This window comes from Sapajus apella, unplaced genomic scaffold (genome assembly GCF_009761245.1).
Source record: "Sapajus apella isolate SASKATOON/1434 unplaced genomic scaffold, GSC_monkey_1.0 scaffold1, whole genome shotgun sequence".
Classification (NCBI taxonomy): Eukaryota; Metazoa; Chordata; class Mammalia; order Primates; family Cebidae; genus Sapajus; species Sapajus apella.
Genome location: NW_022436941.1, coordinates 47,389,174 through 47,399,597, shown reverse-complemented (window position 1 = coordinate 47,399,597; position 10,424 = coordinate 47,389,174). Strand labels below are relative to the sequence as shown.

The following is a 10,424-nucleotide window of genomic DNA, read 5'->3' as shown; positions in this document are numbered from 1 at the left end:
ATTATAATATTAAGAGCAATACCAATAAAATGCAAGTCAATTCTAGAGATCTAATTCTGTAGGGAAAACTCTCTCAGAGTAGATTATCAAGGTAATATCTTCCAAATGTGTGTAATATCTTCCAAATGTGTGAAATACAAATTCCCAAATCTCTGGAGGGATGACCTCAGCCCAGTCCCCTAGTTTCTAGAAAACTCTGGTTCTTTATAGGTATTTAAGGGACATAGTATGTTTCGAGATATAACTGTCTTATCAATTTTTAATTGTGTTGAAAGGAAAGTAAATACCAAAAGTTGCCCCATTAATAGTACAGCATGTTTATTATTGATGTTGAACATGGTATAACCCTCTAAATGATGAGACAGCTTGCAGAGCTTACTACCCCTTTCCTTCCAAATGCACTATTTCCCCCAAGCCTGAAGTTTTATTTAAATAGCCTCCAGTGGGAACAGAGTGGGCCAATTACTATCCTGTCCTTGTAACGTCAATTAACCAAGCCATCTCAGCTATCCTTCCCGCCAATTCTGTAATGGGTGGGATGCCACTCGATGGAGGTGACTGTGTCCTCCACCCAGCTAGCTGCTGGGGGAGCATCTGTAGTTGAGTCATTTTTGATGGTTCTATCTACAGACATGACTACCACACAGCCTCAGAGGCTGCTTTCAGGGCATTGACCTGCACCATAGCTGACTCCCACACGAAGGCCTCAAAGTTGTCAGCAATGACTTCATTGTTGATGTTCATGCCATAGCAGGTGCCTCTCTGTGTGTGCCATGCCCACAGCTTGTTGAGAATTTTTGTGGTTTCAAAGAAAGCATTGTCACACGGCTGCTGTGGGATAATCTCCAAGGCCTTGGCATATGCCCCAATCCAGCTGCTGTGTGCCTGGAATAGTCCTTGCTAATCCCACAGATACCTGGAGAGCTCTGTCTCCATAGCCCCACCACCAGCCACCACCTAGTCATTTTTTATGGCCCTCCTGACAATCGTGATGGCATCATGCATGGACTGTTCTGTCTCCTCCATAAACTGCAGTAGATCAAAGTGCATGTCTTGGTCTTGTAGATGCCAGTAAAGAAATTGTATCTGTCACCTCCGGTCAGAGTCTCCTCAAACACCTAGTAGCTGCCCAGCAGGTCTGCTGACAAAGCATTCACACTGGTCTGGATTGACCCTCTGCAGGCCATCATTGCCCTTTTCAGATTCTTTTCAGGTACATGGCCAGCACAGAGCCTGCCCCTACCAGCAAGTACTGGGTGACCACATTCCCAATGGAGAGTTTGGACAAGATACTTTTGGTTCCAGAATGGTGGATCCTCCCTAACTTGTCATAATGTTCGACTCAGCATCAACAATTGCCTGGTAATCCTCAATTGTGAGGACTCTGATCTCAGCATTACCTTTCTCAGCTTTCAACTCAAGCTCAACATTTAAAAGCGCAATCTTGGGATTATGGCCCTTTTGGGGTTGCATTTCCAACCCAGCATAAAAAAAAAAATCTTAAATGTAACGCTAGCTACCAGATGGGAATCCTCTAGGGCTCCACCCTGTTCTTTCTTGATTCCAATCATTTTAAACTGCAACAAACCATTAAACATCATCATTGCATCAACCACCATCTTAGCAAAGAAGGCTTTCTGCTGGGAGATGATCTTGGAGCTCAGAGAAGGGACACTTCTCCAAGCAGCTTCCTCTGCTCCACTTTTTCTGCCTTCATGGTCACAGTGTTTTCTTGGTTATCGTTAACTGCCAATTGGATGGCTGTGCAGGAAGCTTGAATGATGATCTGTGGGTGCAAACCTTCCTCCACATAAGGTTTCACCTCTTTCAGAAACTCTGCAGCCAGCAATGTCACTGAGGTGGTGCCGTCACCCACCTCGGCATCTTGATATTTGGCAATGTCCATTGAAGTCTTTGTTGCAGGATGGACAACACCAGAAAGTTTCAGAATTGTGGCCCCATCATTAGAGATTGTTGCTTTGCCTCTGCCATCCATAATAAGCTTTTCCATGCCATGGAGACCCAGGGTGGTTCTTCCAGCCTCAGCAATCACCTGTCAGGCACTGATGTGGGTGATAACTGGTGTGGGTATCATTTCGGAAGTTTACTCAGTGGTCCGCTGCTCTTCCTCTCTTCTCTGTGTCCTGGCTACTCAGCAACTCACAGGATAACTGGTGTGGGTATCATTTCAGAAGTTTACTCAGTGGTCCGCTGTTCTTCCTCTCTTCTCTGTGTCCTGGCTACTCAGCAACCCACGGTGACCCATGCCCACATGCACTTTTTGTTACAGCACTTATCAAATAAAGTTTTCACTACAGTTTTCAGTATGTATCTGTGTTAGGTATGCAGTCCATGTGGCTTTTCTCTTGTAAGCAATTGGATTAACTTCTGGATTTTGCTATCACGTGAATAATTGAGATCTCCTAATACCAGAAGTTGCCAACTGCTGTGACTCCATTTTGAGGTATCTGGCATGCAAATTCTCTCAAGGACTCTTCTGGTCTCTGAATTTACAGCCTACCTTTAGATTCTGCCAAGATAATCTAAATGTAACCCTCTAGAGTTTTACTGGGGATTAGTAGCTCTAAAACTGAAAGAGGGGACTGATAGCTCCCAAGGACAAACCTACAGCCATCCAATTGGCAGTTTCTCTGAAACGGAAATTACCTGGGTGCTCTTGATTCTTTTAGAGAACGTTTACATCATACGCTCTTTTACTGTGCACTATGCTGACCTGCTCCAAACTAAATCCTTTTATTTCCCCTCTAGGTTGCTGCTTTCAAACAAAGCACTAGCAAGAGTCTGATGATTAATTGTGCGTGTTACTGTCTCTATCAATATTAAATAAGGTCCCTTTTGACATTCCCTCTTCACCAGTCTTCTCTGGCCCCATAGTTTTCCAGTTCTCTTCCTATTTCTCTGGTTACTTCTGATTCCTTCTCTGCATATCCTTTTCCTCCTTTCCCCTAATATTGTTTTTTCTTTTGCAAAAATTTTTCTAGGCCATTTTCTTTCTTTTGTCATTTTTACAATGACTTTGAGGGCACAGAAGTAACTCCCAAATCTGTACATGTCTTGATATAAATATTTCACCCTCATCTACTGAGCGTATCCCACTGGAAGCCTCAACAATCAATAATTGAACATTAATTTTCATTGATCTTTTCTTTTGTGCCTTATATTTCTCCAAATTATGTATGTCAATAGACCTCAAAATCATATTTTCCTCTGAATCACATTTAATCAGTTTTTACACCTCCAAATATTTTTTAAAGTATCCTTTTCTCCCCACCTCTACTACTAAAGTCATATTACCAGCAGTGTGATGCTAAATGTTTAACTATCAGCATTCCTGCACGTGTATATAAAAACATACATATGCTCATTATTGTTTAATTATCCAGATCAAGATTTCTGAATGACTGGGCACGGTGGCTCACGCCTGTAATACCAACGCTTTGGGAGGCCAAGGCAGGTGATCAACTGAGGCCAGGAATTCAAGACCAGACTGACCAATATGGTAAAACCCTGTTACTAAAAACACAAAATTAGCCTGACATAATGGTGCATGCCTATAATCCTAGCTGCTTGGGAGGCTGAGGCAAGAGAATTGCTTGAACTCGGGAGGCAAATGTTGCAGTGAGCCGAGATCATACCATTGCACTCCAGCCTGGGCAACAAGAGTAAAACTCCATCTTAAAAAAAAACGACAGCAATATATTTTGTTGTATTGATATAAAGGATGTGTAGCTCACAATTTAAATATATATATGCAATACTGTTGCATACATACACACGTATTTTACAATAAAATACCCAATACTGTTTAATGTAAATTTTATAAATCCAATTAATTCTCACACAATGTTTTTGTTAATTTTGCCAACTCCTGTACCTATAGCAACCAACCTTATGGCTGCAATTGATGAATAAATGCAGTTCTAACATAAAGGTGAAAATATAAATATATGTGTTAAAATTTCATTCATTCAATAATGATATGAGCAACATCTGGATAATAATTTTTGATATTATAATAGAAGGTTTCCATAAATTTTTGTGCTACTCATAAATGATTGGCTATAAACATGATATAGTTTTGTTTTTAATATATATTATTATGATTATCTTCTTTTTTCCTTGAATCTAGACAATCAACAAAACAATAACTCAAGTCATGATTGTAGCATTTGTCAATTGCTGTAGTGTAAATACACTCATCATGACCAATTTCAAGCTACCATCACAATGTTACTAAACACTGAATTTGGAAGAAATGTACATTAGTATCCCATTTTATATTATTTCCACCATACAAATACATGTTATCTTGAGCACATAGATAGCAGTAAAATAATTATGAAATGAATAGTTCAGGGCTATTTATTACCTTTTAAAATATAAACTATTTAATTATAAGTTTACATAATTTAGCTTTTAATAATGATTATATGTAAAAACTGGCTCACAATGTTTCCAAAAACTTAGCAATTGGCTCTCACAAACCAGTACAAGCTGGTTCCAGGAGAGCTCTGCTTATCATTCACCTAGCCTGTCCAATAACTTTCTAACTAGGTTCCTTTTTTCCTTCTGTGCAAACCATCTCATATATAGTTTTCAGATTGACAAATGATTCCTGTTCAAAAACTCAGAATACTTATCATTATCAAGAAAATAATGTCTAAACTTAAGGATGGCTGTCATTCAGGAATCTTGATCTAGATCTTTCAAATATTTCTCACCCTCTTTCCTCCTAACTGGAAATAATTTATCCCTTTGCTTCTTTAAATATAAGACTTTACCTGTGCCTCAGGACTTGAATCAATCTTACATTACCTTGTATTCAAGGCACATCTATTTCATGTCTCTGATGTGTAAGGGAATACTTTTAGTACTGAGAATATGGAAGGAATGACAGACTTTGTGTTCTCAAAAAACTCAGTTTAGAGAGGAAGATAACAAATTAACAACTGTTGTGTAGTTAAGTACAGTACATATTAACTCCTATGGTAGAGGAAGTTACCTTGTGGTAAGACAGCCATACAAAGAAGAAGGAAATATATATGTATATGTATATGTATATGTATATGTATAGGCTAAGCACATTTCATCTATTCATTTCCTAAAGGAGGATAATGTATTTGATGCATAGATAAAACAAGAGTAAAGAGATAAAACATGGAGGGAAGAAGTAAGAAATAAGCTGTGGAGGGTAGGCAGAAACCTTCTCTGATAGGAAGTTTGAACTTCATTCTGTAGGAAATTGAGAATGTTCAAAGGATTTTAAGGAACTATCACTTTGACAGAAGTATGAAGGATGGATTGAAAGGATGAAAGGTTGGGGATGGTGAGACTAGGCAGAGGTCTTTTGAAGTAATTTTGGAGATAAACGCTAAAGCATTGAACTCAGATAGTAACAGAGAAGTTGGAACTTAGTTCATCAAGATTACTTAGTAACTGGAGGTTTCAGTAAGGGGGAAGAGTCTCAAATGACTTTCAGGTTTATGTCTTGATTCAATGGATGGGCAATACTTACGCTTCTATTTAAAAAGGTAGAATAACCATATAACTGATCATCCAGACCAAGATAGATTTAGCAGCCAAAGAGAATGCAAAAAATAATGAAAACTATAAAATTTTAAAATTATTTCACATTGATGAATTCATTGTTTTATTTTATTGATGGAACTATAAAATAGTTCTCTTCAAAAATGAACTTCAAAAATAAAATTATTTCTAAAAATTACCACTTACATTTTGATTTGTAGAATATATAAGCCTGTTTATACATAACCATGAATGTACCCATGATCAATTCCAAATACATATTCCTGCCTCTACCTTTCTTAGTTTGTTCCGAACATGGTTTTTACTATGATGCTGCCCTACTCCAAGTTTTGTTGACTTCTGATCACTGCAAAAACAAATAATTTTATCTTTATTGTATAATATTGTTTTTATTTGTAAAATATTTATAATTGCATTTCCAATAATGTCATGTGCTTCATCTATGACAAAATGTACTTTCAAAAGCTTTACTTAGATTCCATGAATTGAATGAAGAAACAATCAAACCACTTTTGGAATTAATTTTCTATTTGAAGTATCTGATGACATGACATAAAATTGACATCATTTACTTGTTCATGCAATTTTTCTTCTACTAATGGGTCAAAAATAATAGCTATCACTTTATTTTATATGCAAAAGGAATGTTGGGATCAAAATAAGTGAAATTAATTGAGATGAGCAGTCATCTAATCTAAATGAAATGTCACATTTCAAAGATTGATACAAAAACACACTTGACTACATGTGTGCTAATGTTAAACAGTTTTCTTCGGACACACTCTCTGAAAGAGATGTATTAACTTTTGTAGTACACAATGATGCTGCCTTAGCGAATTTGTCATCTTCTATTTATATATGTTCAGTTATGTCTCCTGATGATGGTTGATGGCAAATGTCAACAAATATTTTGTGCAAGTTATATATTCAACATCAAAATATCTTAAAATATGGAAAACCAGTACTTATTTGTTCAGTAAACATGTAGTTTTATATTTTCAATTTAATTTTTTGCTTAAAAGAGAATATATTGCAACATTTAAAGGTATTACCAAAAATAAAACAATTGAAGTTAGATTTGCATCATACATAAATACTAAACTCATTCTAGAAACAGTATTTAACTTACTCTTTATGTCCTCCATGTCTGGGCTGCTCAGCCTTTAATTTCTATGTTTCCTATTGACTCCACTGACTGACTGATGTCTTTTTACATCTCATCAACCACACTATGGGCCCCAGCACAATTGATTAATATAGCAAGTGTCATCAAGGGCATTAGGGTAGAATACCTGCTCCCATTACCACTTGATGCCACATGGAGTTATCTGCCCTGGGATGAAACGGGAATTTAGCCATATTGTGTCTGGAAAAAGTTTAGTAAAAAGAAATGGGTAATCACTAGCCATATCTTATTTTACCACATATTAGAGAGAGTACTCTGTTCACTGTACATGCATCTTACACATTAGTGGGCAAGCCTATGGCAGAAGCTTGGAGACAAAAATGAAGTTCTGTTGAGCCCACCCAAGACTGCTTTAATTAAACTGCTAATTAATACTTCATTATAAATAAAACATTGGAAACAAATATGAAACCAGACAGGATGCTGGGCCAACATAAAATAAATTGAAACTATTTCAGGAAGACTAGGATGTATAGTTAACCTACTGCTAAGTTTTACTCCAGTAGCCAAATTAATTTATTTGGACTCCCAAGTATACATTGTTTTCAGACTATGTAGGATACACATTTTATTAATATGTGGAATTACTGGCAGTTTTCAGATTCTAATTTTCTGTTCTAATTTCCAAGATGCCCTTTTTGTACTCTCATATTTTTGCCTCTAATGAGAGTGATTTGCCAATATTTGCCATGGTCTTTGCTGTGGTTTAAAAAATATTTATTTTTACATGCTTAAGAGAAAGAATACTGAAGGAGGTACACATTTTGGAGGGAAGATGATTTCAGCTTTGAATATATGAATTTGAGATATTTTAGAGACATGCATAGAAAATTGTTGAGAAGTATTATATGGGACCTGTATCTCAGGAAAGAAGTCTATGCTGAAAATACAGATTTAAAAATTATCAGTTTATAAGAGGTTATTAAAAACACGGGTGTGAGCAGCACATTTGCAGGGAGAATAAATACAGTGAGATGTTTCAAATGTAGAACACTGAGAAACAATATATATTTATGTACCTATCTAAAGGCTCTGCTACTGCAGTGTCCATTTTTAGTTTGGAATAAACACTTTCTAAGTTATTTGCCAAGTCTGCAATAAACATCACCTTTAGAACTGCTTTCTTCTTTCTAGGATAAGCCTCCAGTAGCCCTTTTTTTTTTTTAACCACGTCTTCTCACACCTGGCCCCTAACGGTAACCCAATTCTTATAACTGGGCAACCTCTTAAATCCTATTAGAATTAAATATAGTTAAGAAGAATAGATGGATTGTAATATCCAAACTCCAGGCACAGTAGAGCAGTCATATTCTCTGTCAAGTGAGTAGAGAGGTCACAAATGCAAAGACAAACCGATGAAGCGTGGAAATTGGTCACTTTCTGGGTTTCCTGATGCAGATTTTTCTGTTCCTGGCTCAGCCCTTAATTTATTCTGCAACTGTAAACAAAGTGCCAGGCTCTAGGTTGGTATTCATGGCTACAACAATAAAAGGAAAAGTTCCATGGCCTATTAGAATATCATCTCCTCAGCTTTTGTATACTTTCTTTCCAGGTTTTCATGTATCCTTGTAACGACTCCCCCTAAATTAATGTTAGCTTCAGCTGGTTTCTCTTGATACAACCAAGAAACCTTAGCCTTTACATGGCCAATATCTGTATCTTACATAGAACAAAGGATAGTAAATTTTACATCATCAAGTTCATAGATTGTTCCATAAATGTTTGTGTAATTAATAACCAAGGTAATTAATAAATTAACAGCCACTTTTAAATAACTCTTTAATGCCCACCATAACTGTAGTATTTGCTGAAGTTCCAAGAGTGAGGCTGCTGTGAAAAAATGTTCCTTCCCCTGAAAGTTCTATCAGTATAGCCTACTTCTAATATGGCTTGATCAGAAGTAGGCTATACTATAAGTAAAATATTAGCTTATTTCCTCATGATGAATAAAATCCTGCAAAGTTTCTGTGAAAAACAGGTTTAAATCAAACTTTTTCATGTGCTCCAAAGCAGGCATTTCAAGTAAGTGGTTCTGCTTGGTTTCCTATGAGGAGATCATATTCAGTTTCTTGCTGCATTCATTTATTGGCAGCCATGTTAAAGGATAGCTCTGTACCACTTATTTTTATCTCACTTACTGAACAGTCACATCAGCTGAAAACATGTTATACTCAGAACAGTCAAAACATAGGTAATGGTAATAATGATACTTACCTAGTCATCCCTTTACTGTTGCAAAACATTCTCTTCAACCCAAAGTCCTAAAGCAAACAATGACATGAGCAGAAAACTATAGAAGAAATCGCCAGGTATACCTCTTACTATTATGCTTAGCAGGGAACAATGAAAATTTCGATGAGCTTTCATGAGATCAAATCACCCAGATTAGAATTCTGGTCCTGTCAGGTTCTCCTGTGACCTTCAAATGTTAGTAAATTTTCTACCCTTCAGTTTCCTCAAATTTGTTGCCTAGGATTGATATAAGGATTCAATAATGCAATCCAAGTAGCTTGTATAGCCCAAGACTTTGTTCAAAAATTGTTAGATGCTATGGTTTTTATTTTATAAAATGGATTAGCCCTAAGATGCCAAAGTAAAGATAAGAGCAGAGAATGGGTAACTATTCAAGGAGTAACCACAAGATCTTTAGTCACGGTACCACAGTTTAGGTTTCATGCTTCCATTTGTGACTTACCCACAGACTCCACACAATGTGAATAGCTGCTTTACACCTATGTATTCAAGCTTCAAAATGTAAATCAAAGGTAGGCATTGCATCCTCACTGCAGAATCTGTAGTGTGATAGTCTCTTCCTCAAACATGATTGCATCACTGACTAGTCATCTGTAGATTATGTTCCTTGAATCTTATGTCCTTAGAGAGTTGTGTGGCTTTTCCACACTCAGTCTGGTAATGACAAGATGGGCAAATCTGTGAAGTTTTCAGTGTCTTCTAAGCTTTCAACCCTCCATTTAAATTCCTCTTTCCTCATCTCAGTAGTTAGTCTACCGGCATATGCAGAAGCATTGATTTTCTAATATTCTTTCTATTATCTGCCCCCACCCATTCATCGAAATGGGAAGGGCTCTAATGTCTGCCATTTTTAGGTGTTAACTGGTTGACTGACTAATGACCCTTGAGTGTGAATGAGTTTCCAGAAGTGTCTAACCACAGTCAGGTCTAGCTATATTAATCCTTTTGTTCATAATTATGGAATAAAGGACTAAATCTCCATTAAAGGAATTTTGGGCATCTCCAGGTAAGTTGGCTTTGCTTTTGAGAGTAAGGCCAACTCTGAAGGTAAATCTGCTGAACTTTGTTTAGGATAATTGTATATATGCTCAGAAAGGACAACAGGCCTCTTTTTGAAATGGCCTTTTAATGACTTAGGGAGAATAAGTTCAGAAGGCACTAAGACCCCATTAAATCCAGGTGATCAGAAGAAAGAAGTGGAGACATAATCTTTACAATGAGGGTCCCAGGCAAAACTTGGTCTCTGGGGAGAACACAGCAGAATGAAAGTGCTGGTTTGAGAACAAAGAGTAGGATTCTAATTCTTGGAAACAAGAAGACTAGTGCTGTCTGAGGTGGCCTACACCTGTAATCCTAGCTTTTGGGGGACCAAGACTGGCTGATCACTTGAAGTCAGGAGTTTGAAATCAGCCTGACC

General features: G+C 37.0%; 1 pseudogene; it reads right to left on the bottom strand.

The window, feature by feature from the left end:
* Positions 1-318: 318 nt before the first annotated feature.
* LOC116561225 lies at positions 319-2,041 on the bottom strand (annotated as a pseudogene).
* Positions 2,042-10,424: the final 8,383 nt, after the last annotated feature.